General features: G+C 45.2%; 2 pseudogenes; one reads left to right on the top strand and one right to left on the bottom strand.

The window, feature by feature from the left end:
- Positions 1 to 673: 673 nt before the first annotated feature.
- Positions 674 to 792, bottom strand: LOC134957338 (5S ribosomal RNA; annotated as a pseudogene).
- A 2,530-nt stretch (positions 793 to 3,322) lies between these two features.
- Positions 3,323 to 3,441, top strand: LOC134933287 (5S ribosomal RNA; annotated as a pseudogene).
- Positions 3,442 to 13,405: the final 9,964 nt, after the last annotated feature.

Raw genomic sequence — 13,405 nt, 5'->3', positions numbered from 1 at the left:
CCTGTAGTGGGCCTGGCCGGCGCATCATGCATCGCCGAGGGTACAGGGGCGAGTGCTGTAAGCTTTACTGTGGGGGCATGGGATCTGGGTAGTTTGCTTTCCTTCCCCTCCATGGTTCCGTGTGCGGTGCCAGATACAGTTGCTGGGCTGCCACTTGCTGCTAGTGGTGTGTCCAACATCCTGCTCCCCAGCGCTGGCACTTCAGTTACTGCAGAAAGACAACGGGCGATCTGGCACAGGGTTGATTTAAATATGATAATTTATTAATGCAAACGAAAAAGACCAAAATTGGACAGTGTATAACCCTTATTAATAGGGAGAAAAAAAACGTATATTATCGTTTTTTTCAATGGTATACTGTCCTGGTTGGTGGTGCACCCAGAGCCAGAAAGTACATAGACTTGCAATGGGAGAGAACAGAAGGCTCTTGTGTGGGCGTACTCTTGAGAAAAAAAATATATTGATAATGTATGTAAATTTAGAAAATGCTTAAGACATAACTTTTATTAACATTGTTAAAACGAAATTGCCCTTCCCAATGATCTATGAAAAAAATAAAGATTTGAGAAAAAATGTTATTATTATAAACGCTGTGATAGAGAAATACAGATTAGAGTTAGTGGTGATACTGCTGTTAGTGTTTTTTATCACATAAAGGAGGAAGTTAATTCCAGCTCTACAACACCAGGTATTCGCAGGCAGTCGCCTTTCCTGATACTAACCCGGCCCAACGTTGTTTAGCTTCCAAGATCGGACGAGATCGGGCGCTGACAGCGTGGTATGGTAGTAGAGATTTATGTGTACACCAATGAGAGTGCACCTATATAGGAAATAAGAAATTGAGAAAAACAGAAAGAAGATGGAGAATAAGAAAAAAGTTGGTGAAAATATGTGGATCTGCTTTCCACGTTAGACCCGGTTCATAAGTTCCCACTGTCGTGGTACAATGTTCCGGGAATCATGAATGAGAGTCCACGAAATTAGTGAATAAAGAATGTGATAACTAGTTAGTTAGATAACACATATGTTAGGCTAATTACTTTAGCCAAATAGTACAAAGATTTTGCTGCTACCCGAAATATAATTACTGTAGACTGAAATCTTCCAATAATAATGGCAAAAAATTCCCTGGTGTCTCACCCTTAAATACTGGTATGATTGAGAATCTTATTATAACATACACAAAAATCTTAATAACCGATGGTATGCTCCTTGATACAGTAAGAAATATATGATATAATGTAAACGGGTTCTCACAGTATTAGGTAGAATACAAATAAAGGCACCATATGTCAGTTATGAGATACAGGTTGAGTATCCCTTATCCAAAATGCTTGGGACCAGAGGTATTTTGGATATCGGATTTTTCCGTATTTTGGAATTGCATGCCATAATGAGATATCATGGTGATGGGACCTAAATCTAAGCACAGAATGCATCTATGTTTCATATACACCTTATACACACAGCCTGAATGTCATTTTAGCCAATATTGTTTGTAACTTTGTGCATTAAACAAAGTGTGTGTGCACTCACACAATTCATTTATGTTTCATATACACCTTATACACACAGCTTGAAGGTCATTTAATACAATATTTGTAATAACTTTGTGTATTAAACAAAGTTTGTGTACATTGAGCCATCAAAAAACAAAGTTTTCACTACCTCAATCTCAGTCAAAAAAGTCCGTATTTCGGAATATTTGGATATGGGATACTCAACCTGTATAGGTGATATGGGGCTTTGTAAATAAATTACACAAAGCAAGGTATGTGATCATGCAAAGAAAAGAGCATGAAAAAAACATGAAAAAAACATGAAAAAAACACATGAAAGAGCATGAAAGGATTGTCCCTATATGAAAAGAAAAAAATGCAGCAAAAAAAGTCAGAGTTTACAAGAGGAAAAATAAATCTGTAATACCTTTGATGCCAATTAATATATCGGTATATATATATATATATGTAGAAGATACCAATATTATTAATGACGCTGTCCTGGCCTCAGTTAAGAAAGAAACTGAAAATTTGGCTCATATTAAGGAGAAGCCCCTTAACAACAAAATAATCACACTGAAAAATAACATGTGTAATAAGGGAAAGAAGTTGATATGAATTTCCCTAAATGGAATGTTGCTATCTGTGGCATAAGTCCACAAGATAGAGGGGGCTTACGAATCTCCAATCAGTCAGAAAGCCAGGAAAGCCGATCAGGTGTTTTAGGATAATGTCATGGTGGAACTGTGTGGACGGATCCCCCCGCAGAAAACGCATTTCACCCTTAGGGCTTGTTCACTTCCGGGTTCCACCATGACATTATCCTAAAACACCTGATCGGCTTTCCTGGCTTTCTGACTGATTGGAGATTCGTAAGCCCCCTCTATCTTGTGGACTTATGCCACAGATAGCAACATTCCATTTAGGGAAATTCATATCAACTTCTTTCCCTTATTACACATGTTATTTTTCAGTGTGATTATTTTGTTGTTAAGGAGCTTCTCCTTAATATGAGCCAAATTTTCAGTTTCTTTCTTAACTGAGGCCAGGACAGCGTCATTAATAATATTGGTATCTTCTACATATATATATATATATATATATATATATACCGATATATTAATTGGCATCAACAGTATTACAGATTTATTTTTCCTCTTTTAAACTCTGACTTTTTTTGCTGCATTTTTTTCTTTTCATATAGGGACAATCCTTTCATGCTCTTTCATGTGTTTTTTTCATGCTCTTTTCTTTGCATGATCACATACCTTGCTTTGTGTAATTTATTTACAAAGCCCCATATCACCTATATCTCATAACTGACATATGGTGCCTTTATTTGTATTCTACCTAATACTGTGAGAACCCGTTTACATTATATCATATATTTCTTACTGTATCAAGGAGCATACCATCGGTTATTAAGATTTTTGTGTATGTTATAATAAGATTCTCAATCATACCAGTATTTAAGGGTGAGACACCAGGGAATTTTTTGCCATTATTATTGGAAGATATCAGTCTACAGTAATTATATTTTGGGTAGCAGCAAAATCTTTGTACTATTTGGCTAAAGTAATTAGCCTAACATATGTGTTATCTAACTAACTAGTTATCACATTCTTTATTCACTAATTTCGTGGACTCTCATTCATGATTCCCGGAACATTGTACCACGACAGTGGGAACTTATGAACCGGGTCTAACGTGGAAAGCAGATCCACATATTTTCACCAACTTTTTTCTTATTCTCCATCTTCTTTCTGTTTTTCTCAATTTCTTATTTCCTATATAGGTGCACTCTCATTGGTGTACACATAAATCTCTATTACCATACCACGCTGTCAGCGCCCGATCTCGTCCGATCTTGGAAGCTAAACAACGTTGGGCCGGGTTAGTATCAGGAAAGGCGACTGCCTGCGAATACCTGGTGTTGTAGAGCTGGAATTAACTTCCTCCTTTATGTGATAAAAAACACTAACAGCAGTATCACCACTAACTCTAATCTGTATTTCTCTATCACAGCGTTTACAATAATAACATTTTTTCTCAAATCTTTATTTTTTTCATAGATCATTGGGAAGGGCAATTTCGTTTTAACAATGTTAATAAAAGTTATGTCTTAAGCATTTTCTAAATTTACATACATTATCAATATATATTTTTTCTCAAGAGTGCGCCCACACAAGAGCCTTCTGTTCTCTCCCATTGCAAAACTTCAGTTACTGCCCCAGCTGCCTTTGGGTCCCCCCTTTTCCCTGCCCAGCAGTTCTTAGGGGTTCATACGGGTGCACTACCAGTTTCCCAGATCCTGCTGCCTCCTTCCGGGGGCTTGTCACATGTGGTTGGTGTGCCATCTGCTGGCCAGCCGGGATGTTGCATGTTGTTTCAAGTCACAGTGCTCTGTCCGCCACTTTTACAATCCCGGGCAATATCTCCCAAGCAGTTCCTTCTGGTTCACTGTCAGTTATGGCAGTGTCTGGGGCTTGGTCTGGAGCCCAGCATATCCCCATCATGAGTGCTGCCATTTTGCCCAGTTTGCCTGTGCCTCGGACCCCCTTGTTTTCCCCTTATTTCCCTGCGAATGTATCTCATTCGCAGGGAGTACTGCCCTCGTGGTCTGCCACAATGGCTCCTGTGTCGGTCCCCCCCCCCTGCTTTTCCAGGGTCTTACCCTGGGGGATTTGTCCACACTGCTATTCAGCAGACTCCGTATTGGAATTCACCTTTTGTGCCTGCTCCTTATTCCCTGCCCCTGGGTTTTGTTGCCCAGCCACCCTGGCCACCCGCCTCTGGTCCGGCCGTCGGCTTACTGAGAGGGGCTCCTGCGGCTGTGCCTGCTCCTCCTTCTCAGCATTCCCTTCCCTCTCCCCCCCACTTTGCCTCCTGCCCCACCCCCTATGTCAGCTGGGTTTGTCCCCCCCCCGCCCCCTCCTTCTGTCTTCCCATTAGGTGTTTCTGTCGTGAGTGCTGTTTCACCTCCTGCTGTGTCCTCTGAGCTTGCAGCTGATCTTGTTTCCAGTGCCGTGCGAGTGAGGTCGTCGACGCAGAGGAGCGGGCTTTCTGGAATGGGTGAGGCTGGGGGATCCAGTGTCCCTGAAGAGGAGTTGCCAGGTCCCGCCGCCGTGTCCGAAGGTGCCGGAGGTCCTCCAGGAACCAGTGAGCTTGTTGTTACTTATTCCTTTTCCACCAGTTCTTCTTCCAGTTCTTCATCTGATACAGGGTCTTTCGGATCCCCTAGGCACCAGCGAAAATTGGCTATGCTCATTGGGCATCGCATTCACAAGAAGGATAGGAAAGCCAAAGGGAGGGATGCTGCCATTCCGACTGACCCTCCCTTTTTTACAGAAATGGTCTATTGTGCGAACACGGCAGTTACTAGGGGTTTGCATAAAAGAATGAGGGACAAGATTAGGAAGGGCAAATATGTGGACATGTATCACCCTTACAGATGACATGAGGAAGGCATTTGGGGGCATTGGGGAAAATGCTTATCGTAATTTTCATCAGTGGCTCCGGGGTTTCTCTGTCTTTTTGGCTTGCTATGCCAATAATAGGCCGGTCGATTCTCAAATTGTGATCAAATAGTTTTCCTAGTCCATGAGATGTACTTAACCTCCCAGGGTTGTGCTTGGCGGGAGTGCGATGAGAAGTTCCGTAGGAATCAGGACAGCAATCGGACCTTTCCCATGGGTTTTAAGGACATTGAGGTGTGTCTTGAGGTCACCCAACATGGTAAGCTTCTGGTAGATTTTCAAAGCAGTAAGCCGCCCCTGGGCGTCTGCCCGGGTGTGGCCACTGCATCTAAGGGCAAGTGTTTTGCCTATAATGATGGCAAGTGCGTCTGCAGTAGCGGTTGTAATTTTTCGTCACTCCTGTAAAGTGTGCGAGGGGGGGTAATCAGCCGGCCAAAGCCTGCACTTCCGCTTCCAGTGGCAGGCCCTCCGATGCACCCGGAGGTGGCAAGTAAGGCGTTTTCTCCCATTAAGGTTGATGAATTAGTCAAGTGGGTGGGTTCTTATCCAGATACCCTTTCCAGTCGGTTTTTGTTGGACGGTTTCCGTTTTGGTTTTAGACTACCCATTTCTGATTCCGTTCTTGTGGTCGCTCGCCACAATTTGAGATCTGCGAGTGATTTCCCCAGGCGGTCTCCCTGAAGGATGAGTCTGAGGTGCGATTGGGGCGCATGTGCTGCCCTTTCCTGTCCCCGCCTTTGCCTGGTCTATGTGTTTTGCACTTGGGAGTGGTCCCCAAAAAGGCCCCGGGTCAGTTTTGGCTCATTCAGCACTTGTCCCACCCACACGGGGGTTCCGTCAATGACGCTATCCTGACAGAAGCCTGCTGTGTTCGGTACCAATCTTTTGACGAGGCCCTTCAGATAGTTAAGGAGGCTGGCCCTGGTACCCTGGTGGCCTTCTTCGTTTTGCATTCTTCCTATTCATCCCGATTCCCTGCAGTTTCTGGGTTTCTGTTTAGGGGGAAGTTTCTACATGGATAGGTGCTTCCCTATGGGGTGTTTCCTCTCTTGCGCCTACTTTGAGAACTTGAGCTCTTTCTTACATTGGTGTATTCAGTTGGCCTCCGGTCACCTGGGGGTTGCCCATTACTTAGATGATTTTCTCTTTGTAGGTACAAGGGATGGTTCGGTTTGTGGTGATGGTTTAGGCCTCGCTCAGCGTTTGGTCTACTTGGCCTCCCCGTGGCCCTCGATAAGACTGAGGGTCCCACCGTTTTCCTGAGTTACTTGGGGATCAAAATCGACACGGCCGCCGGTTGCTGCCGTCTACTTGCCGGTAAGGTTCATAAACTCCTGGGCCTTATAGATGAGTGTCTCAGCAGACGTAGGGTCAGACTCAAGCAGGTCCAATCGTTGCTTGATTCTTTCAACTTTGCATGCAGGATCATCCCCACGGGGCATGTTTTTTGCAGTAAGCTTTAGAGGTCCACGGCGAGTGTTTCTAGGCCCCATCATACCGTATACCTGTCTCGCGAGATCAAGGATGATTTGCGGGTCTTGTCTACTTTTCTGGTTTCTTTCAATCGGGAGGTATTATGGCCGTCCGAATGTTGTTTTAATAGTTCCCTACAACTTTTTACGGATGCTGCTGGTGGATCTGGTTTTGGTGCCTTTTTTAGGACAGAGTGGTGTGCTGCGCCTTGGCATGTTTCATGGGTTTCGCTGGGTTTTACCAAGAACTAGCTTCTTTTGGAACTGTTTCCGTTAATTGTGGCGGTGGAGTTGTGGTCTTCTAGTTTGTCTGACCTAAGCATTGTTTTTTGTGAGTCCCATGAGTGGGAATAGTCCCCGTTGGTCGGCATGCCAACTGTCGGGACTGTAAGGGGGTGGGATTCCGACTTCGGTATTGTGACCGGCGATCACGTAACAGCCTCCCTTTCACAGATATGACGGTACGTTCATTTTACTTGTTAAAGTTATATATGTAGGGAATATGAAACTAATAAAAAAAATTGGAGCGGAAATCCTTTAAAGGAATTTTATTGAGCCATAGTAAATTCATAACGAGTCAGTACAGCTAGCACTTGTTAAAGGTCAGTAAAGGACAGCAATAGAAAATACATCTTATGTTGGCAACAACAATATTATTCCTGACACATAGTATAGTCCATGCAATATCTACAGATGTAGTTTAGTTTGAGAATTCCAGTTCTTTTACAATATTTTTGTCAATCAATACAGGCTGAACAGCAATTGCAGTGTGCAATGACTCAACTTAACGCGCTGCTTTTATTGAGGAAAAGGGTGACTAGCATAGAACGGGCAGATATAACGTATCAAATATTCTGAAGATAAAGAAGGTGGTCAGTTTTTTGAACACGGCTTACAGGTCTATTTATCATAATCTGCATCTCAGATGCGGATGAGTTATGAAAAATTTGGGCAAAATTGTATTGCAAAAACTGAATACATCGCAGGGATGTATCTATCTCATGCAGGGACAGAGCTTGCGAGAAAGCTGTCTCCCTGCGAATACACTTACCGCACTTCTCAGGGTGATTTTTGTGAAAAATACCCTAAGTGTGTGGCCGCACATACTCGCTGCTGATTACTCTTCCCCCCATGACCTTCCCTCCCCCTGCGAGACTTTACCTGACAGGACAGGTGATTGGTGGACAGCCAATAATCTGATCCTATACTCCACTGTATAGTGAGATGCATCAATTTACTGCCCTCACCGGTTCACTGATCACTGGATCCTGGGTGCAGGTAAGTATTACTTTTTTTTATTTTATTTTGTTCTATCTTTTTTTTTTTTACACAGTGATAACACTGTGGGGGTCATTCCGAGTTGTTCGCTCTGTAAATTTCTTCGCATCGCAGCGATTTTCCGCTTAGTGCGCATGCGCAATGTCCGCACTGCGACTGCGCCAAGTAAATTTGCTATACAGTTAGGTATTTTACTCACGGCTTTTTCTTCGTTCAGGCGATCGGAGTGTGATTGACAGGAAGTGGGTGTTTCTGGGCGGAAACAGGCCGTTTTATGGGCGTGTGGGAAAAAACGCTACCGTTTCTGGGAAAAACGCGGGAGTGGCTGGTGAAACGGAGGAGTGTCTGGGCGAACGCTGGGTGTGTTTGTGACGTCAAACCAGGAACGACAAGCACCGAACTGATCGCAGATGCCGAGTAAGTCTCGAGTTACTCAGAAACTGCACAGAGATGTCTTATCGCAATATTGCGAATCTTTCGTTCGCAATTTTAAGAAGCTAAGATTCACTCCCAGTAGGCGGCGGCTTTGCGTGTGCAATGCTGCTAAAAGCAGCTTGCGAGTAACAACTCGGAATGAGGACCTGTGTGTCCATCAGACAAACATGGCTGATCACGGGGGCTAGATCTAATATCAGCTTCTTCTGCCAACAAGCAGAGAAGGCTGTGTAGGTGCTGGGGAACCAGAGGGAAGCCCAGAATACGCTACAGTAGCTCAAGATAGTGTTATTATCCCTCCGGGATTTTTAAAAATAGTTCTTTTTAGCAAATTCGGGCATATTCCACTTCCCATTACATTTAAACACTCTTTTTAACATTATTTTAGCAAAAATAATATTGATAAATATGACGGTTATTCTTTTGATGCCAAAAGATTTTAGCTTATATATGTATACAATATAAATATATATATATATATATATATAATTTTTAATTTTCTTTTTTTGAGTCTGTAACCATAAAATTGTATTTTCATAATTGCTTGCATATCAAGAAAATATAGTATTTTCAAATATATATATAAACACTATATATAAACAATGGGAGCGCACAATATTAGAATATGTAGTGAAATAGGAATCTTTGCTAAAAGACAAATTCAAATGTACAATAAAAAAGCTTCAAATCTTGCATATCATAACAAGCCTGGTTTGGCAGCCTCAGCGTCTCTCTTAGTGTCTCTCCTTGTCACAGTTAGGACACCCCTCCACGCTGCCTGTGTTCCATCAAGTATCTCTAACAAAAGGGTGGAAGGCCACTAAGCATAGATGGACTATTAATATATCTACAGAAATGGAACAATAGCACAGCGTTCCTTTAGACCAAAAGGAACTAATGTGTTTAAAGTGTATATCCAAAAACTCTCACTCCTGGACAAGAAATCACCCCCTCTTTCATCTAATTTAACCTTTTCCATTTTTTTCACGTAATAAAGATAACCAAATAGTTGCTAGCTCTATCCAGGTGATAAATAGAAATTAATGTTATATGGCTGTTTATAAAATAAAAGAATGGTGAACTAAAAGATAGTACTGAAAGACATGACATACTGTACGCGCTGCTTTTCTCTGACGTCCTAGTGGATGCTGGGAACTCCGTAAGGACCATGGGGAATAGCGGGCTCCGAAGGAGGCTGGGCACTCTAGAAAGATTTCAGACTACCTGGTGTGCACTGGCTCCTCCCACTATGACCCTCCTCCAAGCCTCAGTTAGAATTCGTGCCCGGCCGAGGTTGGATGCACACTAGAGGCTCTCCTGAGCTCTTAGAAAGAATAGACTTAGGTTTTTTATTTTCAGTGAGACCTGCTGGCAACAGGCTCACTGCAGCGAGGGACTAAGGGGAGAAGAAGCGAACTCGCCTGCTTGCAGCCGGATTGGGCTTCTTAGGCTACTGGACACCATTAGCTCCAGAGGGATCGACCGCAGGCCCAGTCCTTGGTGTTCGGTCCCGGAGCCGCGCCGCCGTCCCCCTTACAGAGCCAGAAGCAAGAAGATGGTCCGGAAAATCGGCGGCATGAAGACTCTGTCTTCACCAAGGTAGCGCACAGCACTGCAGCTGTGCGCCATTGCTCCTCTCACACTTCACACTCCGGTCACTGAGGGTGCAAGGCGCTGGGGGGGGGCGCCCTGAGGCAGCAATAATAACACCTTGGCTGGCTAAAATACCTCAATATATAACCCCAGAGGCTATATATGAGGTAAATACCCCTGCCAGAATTCCATAAAAAGCGGGAGAATAGGCCGCGAAAAAGGGGCGGAGCCTATCTCCTCAGCACACTGGCGCCATTTTTCCCTCACAGCTCGGCTGGAAGGAAGCTCCCTGGCTCTTCCCTGCAATATACAGTAACAGTAAGAGGGAAAAGAGAGGGGGGGCATTAAATTTGGCAGTATATATACATATATTATATGAAAAGCAGCTATTAGGGACATAACTCAGTTAGTCCTTGTATATATATAGCGCTCTGGTGTGTGCTGGCATACTCTCACTCTGTCCCCCCAAAGGGCTTTTTGTGGGTCCTGTCCTCTGTTGAGCATTCCCTGTGTGTGTGGGGTGTGTCGGTACGGCTGTGTCGACATGTTTGATGAGGATAATGAGGTGGAGGCGGAGCAGATGCATTTTGAAGGGACGTCACCCCCTGCGGGGCAGACACCCGAGTGGATGAACTTATGGAAAGAAATGAGTGCACGTATAGATTCTTCACATAAGAAATTTGACGACATGCCAAATGTGGGACAGCCGGGATCTCAGCTCGTGCCTGTCCAGGTGCCTCAGGGGTCGTCAGGGGCTCTAAAACGCCCGCTACAACAGTTTGCAGACCCGGATGTCGACACGGATACTGATAACAGTGTCGACGACGATGAGTCAAACCTAATGCCTGTCAGGGCCATTCACTGCATGATTGAGGCAATGAAAGAGGTGTTAAACATTTCTGATTTACATCCAGGTACCACAAAAAAGGGTATTATGTTTGGGGAGAAAAAACTACCCGTAGTTTTTCCCCCATCAGATGAACTAAATGAAGTGTGTGAAGAAGCGTGGCTTTTCCCTGATAAAAAATTTGTAATTCCTAAGAAGGTACTAATGGCGTTCCCTTTCCCGCCAGAGGATAGGTCACGTTGGGAAACACCACCTAGGGTGGATAAAGCGCTCACACGTTTGTCAAAAAAGGTGGCACTACCCTCTCAGGATACGGCCTCCCTTAAGGAGCCTGCTGATAGAAAGCAGGAGGCAATCCTGAAGTCTGTATACACACACTCAGGCATTATACTTAGACCAGCTATTGCGTCAGCTTGGATGTGCAGTGCTGCCGCTGCATGGTCAGAAAAACTGTCAGAAAATATTGACACACTAGACAGAGACACTATTCTGCTAACGATTGACCATATAAAAGATTCAGTCTTATATATGAGAGATGCACAGAGGGAAATTTGCCGGCTGGCATCTAAAGTAAGTGCATTGTCTATCTCTGCTAGGAGATGCTTATGGACTCGTCAGTGGACGGGAGATGCAGATTCCAAGAGGCACATGGAAGTTTTGCCTTATAAAGGGGAGGAATTATTTGGGGATGGTCTCTCCGACCTAGTTTCCACAGCAACGTCTGGGAAGTCAGCATTTTTACCCCATGTTCCCTCACAGCCTAAGAAGGCGCCATTTTATCAGGTTCAGTCCTTTCGGACCCAGAAAAGCAAGCGTGGAAAAGGAGGGTCTTTTCTGTCTAGAGGCAGAGGTAGGGGAAAAAGGCTGCAACAGACAGCAGGTTCCCAGGAACCAAAGTCCTCCCCCGCTTCCTCTTCCAAGTCCGCCGCATGACGGTGGGGCTCCACAGGTGGAGCCAGGTACGGTGGGGGCCCGCCTCAGAAATTTCAGCGATCAGTGGGCTTGCTCACAGGTGGATCCCTGGATCCTTCAAGTAGTATCTCAGGGATACATGCTGGAATTCGAGGCGGCTCCACCCCACCGGTTCCTAAAATCTGCCTTGCCGATTGCTCCCTCAGACAGGGAGGCGGTGCTAGCGGCAATTCACAAGCTGTATTCCCAGCAGGTGATAATCAAGGTACCCCTACTTCAACAAGGCCGGGGTTACTATTCCACACTATTTGTGGTACCGAAGCCGGACGGTTCGGTGAGACCCATTTTAAATTTGAAATCCTTGAACATGTACATAAAAAAATTCAAGTTCAAGATGGAATCGCTCAGGGCGGTTATTGCAAGCCTGGACGAGGGGGATTACATGGTTTCCCTGGACATCAAGGATGCTTACCTGCATGTCCCCATTTACCATCCTCACCAGGAGTACCTCAGATTTGTGGTACAGGATTGCCATTACCAATTCCAGACGCTGCCGTTTGGACTCTCCACGGCACCAAGGGTATTTACCAAGGTTATGGCGGAAATGATGATACTCCTTCGAAGAAAGGGAGTTTTAATTATCCCGTACTTGGACGATCTCCTAATAAAGGCACGGTCCAAAGAACAGTTGTTGGTGGGAGTAGCACTATCTCAGGAAGTGCTGAACCAGCACGGCTGGATTCTGAATATCCCAAAGTCACAGCTGGTCCCGAGGACACGTCTACTGTTCCTGGGGATGATTCTGGACACAGTCCAGAAAAAAGTGTTTCTCCCGGAGGAGAAAGCCAGGGAGTTGTCTTCTCTAGTCAGAGACCTCCTGAAACCAAAACAGGTATCGGTGCATCACTGCACGCGGGTCTTGGGAAAGATGGTAGCTTCTTACGAAGCAATTCCATTCGGCAGGTTCCATGCCAGAATCTTTCAGTGGGACCTGTTGGACAAGTGGTCCGGATCGCATCTTCAGATGCATCGCTTGATAACCCTGTCTGCAAGAACCAGGGTGTCTCTTCTGTGGTGGCTGCAGAGTGCTCATCTTCTGGAGGGTCGCAGATTCGGCATTCAGGACTGGGTCCTGGTGACAACGGATGCCAGCCTGCGAGGCTGGGGGGCAGTCACAAAGGGAAGAAACTTCCAAGGACTATGGACAAGTCAGGAGACTTCCCTTCACATAAATATTCTGGAACTAAGGGCCATCTACAATGCCCTAAGTCAAGCAAAATCCCTGCTCCTACACCAGCCGGTGCTGATCCAGTCAGACAACATCACGGCAGTCGCCCATGTGAATCGACAGGGCGGCACAAGAAGCAGGATGGCAATGACAGAAGCCACAAGAATTCTCCGATGGGCGGAAAATCATGTACTAGCACTGTCAGCAGTGTTCATTCCGGGAGTGGACAACTGGGAAGCAGACTTCCTCAGCAGACACGACCTCCACCCGGGAGAGTGGGGACTTCATCCAGAAGTCTTCCAAATGATTGTACATCAGTGGGGTCGTCCACAGGTGGACATGATGGCGTCCCGCCTAAACAAAAAACTAGAGAGGTATTGCGCCAGGTCAAGAGACCCTCAAGCGATAGCTGTGGACGCTCTGGTGACACCGTGGGTGTACCAGTCAGTTTATGTGTTCCCTCCGCTGCCTCGCATACCAAAGGTATTGAGAATAATAAGAAAGCGAGGAGTAAACACAATTCTCGTGGTTCCGGATTGGCCAAGAAGAACATGGTACCCGGAACTTCAAGAGATGATCTCAGAGGACCCGTGGCCTCTGCCGCTAAGACAAGACCTGCTACAGCAGGGGCCCTGTCTGTTCCAAGACTTACCGCGGCTGCGTTT

This window comes from Pseudophryne corroboree, chromosome 1 (assembly GCF_028390025.1).
Source record: "Pseudophryne corroboree isolate aPseCor3 chromosome 1, aPseCor3.hap2, whole genome shotgun sequence".
Classification (NCBI taxonomy): Eukaryota; Metazoa; Chordata; class Amphibia; order Anura; family Myobatrachidae; genus Pseudophryne; species Pseudophryne corroboree.
The sequence above is the reverse complement of the archived record's forward strand: the minus strand, read 5'-3'. Positions and strand labels throughout refer to the sequence as shown.